Source organism: Epinephelus moara, chromosome 16, assembly GCF_006386435.1.
Source record: "Epinephelus moara isolate mb chromosome 16, YSFRI_EMoa_1.0, whole genome shotgun sequence".
Classification (NCBI taxonomy): Eukaryota; Metazoa; Chordata; class Actinopteri; order Perciformes; family Serranidae; genus Epinephelus; species Epinephelus moara.
The window spans coordinates 34,508,804-34,514,803 of NC_065521.1; positions in this window are offsets into that span (position 1 = coordinate 34,508,804).

Consider the following 6,000-nt stretch of genomic DNA (forward strand, 5'->3'; position numbering starts at 1 on the left):
TGTCTTCTACAGTTGCTTGTTGAATATTTATTATTATCATTATTAACTTGATTGCATGTATGCATTTGTCTTTTCTCAGGATCTCTCTTGTCCATATATTGCTTTTTCTTCAGCAGAAAAGCAGTGGCAGGGCACAGGGGAGGGCTTTATCCCAGTGCTTCATAAAAACAGTACTCCCATTGCTTTTTTAAACTCGCTACGCATGGTTTCTTTTTTCTATGACAACAATATATTGATGTTAACATTAGCTAGGTAGCTAGCTTAAGGCTCGGTTAAAAAGGGTTGATAGCAAGCTCACAACGCGTCTGGTGATAAAAGCACAACACTTACCATTGATATTCAGTGTCCGGCCGATCTGTGCCCACAAACAGGCTTTTCTATCATTGTTGAGATTGTTTCTGACTGACATTACAGCGTAAGATAGACTAGCTAAAGGAGCTGCAGGGACGACACCAGCAGCTTTCTGAAAAGTTCAGAGATTTTTTAACTAAGTGCTCAGAGCAGACGCATAAAAAAAAAGAGTCCATGAACTTTGTCTGTAACTTACAGTCTGTGTAAGATGACTAATTTATAGTTTAACGTCAACCATTTTTCAGTTTTTAACACACTCAGCACTGTACAGTTCTGAAAATCTGAGATACAAGAAAATAAACAGGATAAAAAGAGAAAAATGTGATAAATACAATAAATATTGAAGCAAACATTAGCTTATATATTAGAATAAACACCAGCAGCACTTAGAGTAGCAGAAGATATTAAAGGTAAACATTCAGATATTGAATGAATACAGCGCTATTTATCCTCAGAAATATAGATCTGGTATTTTCCCCATTTTAAGATATAATCTTTCCATCTGTCAGTCTGACTATTTAAAAGTTGCTCATATGAAGCCACTTTTCCAAGTTCTGTGAACTTCATCTTTTTCCATCCCCATAATAAGGTCTTTCTACCCATCATTACAGCAGGATCAGTTCTGCATTTTCACAGTCTGTCACAGCTAATGGGTCACTCAGCACATATTGACCCAAGAATTTTTAATGTGAGTGAATTCTCATGGGTTTTTTTTTTCCCTTTCTTCACAAGTAACTTTGAAAAGGCCTTTTTTAACAACTAGCTGGTGATGTGTTATTGTGTGGTTTTTTTTTTGGTTTTTTTTTAAAGATATTTTTTCTGGCATTTTAAAGCCTTTAATTGATAGGACAGATGAGTGTGAAGGGGGGAGAGCGAGAGAAGGAGTGACATGCAGCAAAAGGCCACAGGCTGGAGTCAAACCCGGGCCGCTGCGGCAACAGCCTTGTACATGGGGCGCCTGCTCTACCACTAAGCCACCGACGCCCTGTTATTGTGGTTTTTTGACCCTGCTGCTGGTAACAGGTTAAGTGATTTTTTTTTTTTATGCTGCGTTAATGGATTCAATTATTTGGCTTTAGTACAGACAAAAATATTTCAGCATCATTCAACTCCAAAACACAGCAGAACTGTGAGTTGTAGTGTCTTAAAGTGTTGTTTTGAGAATGCAGTAAAGCCTGTTGATAGTACAACTACCAGCACATAGCAGGGCTCATGAGGAGATTTAAGGAATTTCAGGCTTCTGACCACGGAGATGTCGATACCGTCCAAATTGAACACATGTGGAAAGTAATAGCTGCAGCTGATTCAGAATGCTGCAGCTTGAGTCCTCACTATAGCCCTGTTTCCACTGAGCACCATGGTACGGTACAGTTCAGTACACTTTTTTATTATTTCCACTGTTAAAAGTTGTGGATGGTACCAATGGAACCGTTCTGTACCGTCCCCATTTTTGGTCCCCCCTCTGTTGGGGTACCTAGCACACAGATCTGGTACTAAAAGGTGGAGCTGTGAACACTGCAGTCTGTTGACTGGTCAATAACAGATGGTCACTCTGCTCAGGGCTGAGCTGTGGCTGGTTTTGAGGCTCATGTAACCAATGTTCATACTGTGGAGAGTTTTATTAGTAAACTATAACTATAAGGATGTTTTGCTGCCTCTCACAGCAGCTGGAGTCGGATAAAAAAATAACTTAATTCACTGGACCGACTGCTGGCGACTTTTAAGGTGGAACGTTAACTCAGTGCATGAGCTGATGACGTGAATCCATCAGCAGACCTTAAATTTCACTTTAATAACCTTGACAATTCCATTATTTTTTTTATAACATTTAGTAATGAGTGGATCTTCAAGCGTAATATATATTGATTTCAACCGGGTTATGTGAACTTCATATATTCTAATCCTCACTCAGAGAAAACAAAAAGCGTTGTGGAGTGTTGTTCCTGTGGGCTACAGCAACACTAAACCCCTGAGCTTGCCTGAGAAGGACTAAATGCACAAACCTGCTATTTTTAAGTATCCCATGGAGAGAGACTCTCACTGTAGCCTGTTCTGTCTTGTTCTGTTCGGCGTGCAGCCTCGTTCTGTGGACGATAAACGAGGTGCAGACTTCCATCTGTGTCACTGATAATGAGGAAATACAGTGAGTGCTGGACGGAGCAGTGAGTGACAGCAACCCCGCCCACATTTAAGAGTACTGTTGGCGGTGGAAACCCCAGGGTTACTTTTGGTTCCAAAGGTACCATACCAAAAGTGTTTGGTGGTAACGGGGCTCAAGACCAAGAAAGTCAATCACATCACTCCACTTCTGAGGTCTTTGCCCTGGCTTCCTGTCTGTCAAAGAATCAAATTTAAAGTACTACTGTTGGTTTACGAAGCACTAAATGGTTTAAGGCTCACATACATTTCTGACCTTCTGCTACACTATGAACCATCGAGACCTCTCAGGTCTTCTGGGACAGGTCTGCTTTGTGTCCCCTGAGTCGAAACTAAACATAAGGAAGCAGCGTTAAGTTTTCTGCACCACACATCTGGAACAAACTCCCAGAAAACTGCAGGTCTGCACCAACCAAGTTCTTTTAAATCAAAGCTGCAGACTGTTCTGTTTGCTGGTGCCTTTCATTAAATCAAATATTTAGTCATTACACTGCATTGTAACTTTTATTCTTGTATTTTATACCCTAGTCTTGTTTTCATTTTCCATTCTCTTGCTCTTTAATGATATTTGTAATTGTATTAAGATGTCCTTTATAATTTGTTTATTTTGCACTTTGTCTGATGCTTTGGATGTTTTATGTGAAGCACTTTGAATTGTTGCCCAAATGTGCTGTATAAATAAACTTGCCTTGCTTTGCCTAATAAACTTGAGATATCTTTAATATAATGGTAACCAATTATTCGAGTAATAGTAGTAGGAACATGTGCATCATTTTTATTAAAAACATATTTGAAGTGGAGATATGTGGATGGAACACAACCTTGAAAACTATCATAACATCTTTGGCCTTAAAAAGTCCTCAGCATTTATCATTTTTATAAATCAAATGGCTTTTGTCCAGTTGACAAGCGAAGGCTGCAGCACTCAGCAAATACTTGTTCAAAGTTTTCCATTATTCTCTTATTCTCACAGTCATTCTCCCATGAAAGAATAGCCTTTTAGATAAATGGGCTTGTGTTGTAAAAATTTAGTATTTGATCACAATGAAAGTAAAGAATTTCAGATGAATCAGTTTCTAAAGGTAAACAGTGAACAGGCTTTCTACAGCTGAAAATGAAAGCATGAAAGAAAAGATCATTCTCGAGAGGACTGGTGATTATATCCGTTAATGTGGACATCAAGTATCTTTTCTTCAACAATAGATCAGAAATGTGTCTGATTTCGTTTTAAGTTGGCCAACTATTAAGAATGAATCAGGGAATGTGGATAATTCAATGGTTGTGAGTTCAGCTTTTCTTTACTTTCTTTACTTTAAGTCTTCAAATATCTTTCTCATTAGACCCAGAAATATGCACTTGAACGACCTTCAAGTCTCATCGGAAGTAGTAACCCACTCTTACATCTGTTTTTATTTTTTTGTCCTGTCGTAGCATTGATGAGGAAATTACTCCAGCTTCTTTATTTGTGTATATGGTCCTGTGATTTATTACTGCACTGTCAGCCAGATGTACTGAGGCTTTTTTAGCACTTTTTAGAGGTGACACTGAAACATACAATGCCCCAACATACAATGTATGTATCAGATAGGCTTGGATTGTACTTTGCAAGACCAGACCTTACAAGAGTTTTGCAAGGTCTGGTCTGGTGCACCACTGTCTTTATCAGCCTCCTACATTCATCAGCTCTGCACTTTTCTGTGTGGACACTCAGGCATTCGACAGTAGTGTACAGATGTTAGATAAAAATGATGGTACCTGGTTTAAGGTGGTACAGTATTACCGTTTTCCTTTGTCTATGCAGGTTTTTTATATGTTGGAAAACCTGTTAAAGATACATGATAAATTCCTTTCCCATTGTCATTGTTTTAACCAGTGTTTCACATTCAACATCAGGAATGTGTCGCAAAACAGGATTAAGCCAAGGTCAGATCAAAGATTTGCAATGACTTCCAATGCACAGTGCTGCAACATTCTGAAAACCTGCTAGTTTACACCAATGTGACTTTACAGGATGGTGAATCATCTCCACAGTAACAACTCTCCATACTAACGTTGTATATGGGGTCGCACACATGCTGCATCTTTAACCTCTTGGAAAACGTGAGGTCAGGCGCTGGGTGCTACTTTTGTGCCTTTTTTTAAACCAGCTTTCAAGAGCGCAGTGGCAGGTTGCGTCTCAGGTTGCTAAGCAACCATAACAAGCACTGTATGAAAGCCTATTTAACTGAAATCCTGAGTGCAGAGCTGATCTTCTTCCAGGCGCTGTTTAAGTGTGTAGGCCTATTGTCCGTGGGACAGATGTAAAGCTCTGGACAGCTCTGCACTAAAATGATCAACTTTTCCATATTTTTCACAGACTGATATTCACGGAAGATGGGAAAGATATCTGTCAGCTGTGATTGGTTGGTCCTCATCACATGACATATGGTGAGCGCTGCTGCGATCCAAAAGTTGAACTCGTTTTATCTAAGGGTGCAGCCGTCGCACCATGAAAAAAAAAGGCGCTCGGGGACACGTGTGCGCCGTGATGGCCTCGCTCTGGCGTTTGAGAGCACCCGCCGCGTGTCCTCATTGAAGACGATGAATTTGACTGTGCAAAAAATGCATCATGTGTACAGACAGTGATAGTGAGATACTTGCTACAGTTGCATTTTATTGATGAACATGAATACGCTGCAATAATTTAAATAACCTGCGCCGACTAATCAGTCAGTTAGTGTATGCGTGTGTGTGTGTGTACATGCCCAGTCACCCACCGTCCAACACCAACACACCGTGAGGATGAGACCGAGATACTTGTTAACAGCTGTGGGGATGTAAATGAGACAGACTCAAGCTTGGTGGGGACAGAGGGCTGTTGTCAGAGAATACCACAGCAAGCAACGAAGCTGCCTGCTAACAGTTTATGACTGACTTGATCAGCTGACTTCACTACAAGCTGACTGACTGTTGAAACAGGTGATGTGCTTTACGTTCTAAAGGCAGCCGCTGCCAGCTTGACAAGCTGAGCTGCAGGCGACACCATCAGCCAGCTTGAGTCAAGCTGAGATGGGCAAGCTTACGTCGCTGCAACTTTTCTCTGCAACGTTCTAAAACGGTTTTGTCTCGCTATGAATCGTTGGTCTGAACTGGGCTTTGGTAAACAGTAGAAAGTGCCAGTGAAATCTTATGTTGTGTTCACCCTGGGCATGAATAAAACAATTCCCACGTGTTATTGTAAAGTCAATGTGTAGACGCTATTAGATGTGAACTTCTACGCGCAGCATGATGGACGTGATGTGAAATACGCAAATTAAGCAGTGTGAATTACGCGAGTAGCGTGATTTCGCATCATAGACTTTTGCGAGAGTTGAAAAATCGGAACTTCAGCGACCACTTCGCGCCACGATAGCCAATCAGCATTGAAATCCTCTGGGAACATATGACACTGAAGACGTACCAGCGGAAGATAATTCAGTGATTCAGCGATTTCATGCGTCTCTGATGCAAGTT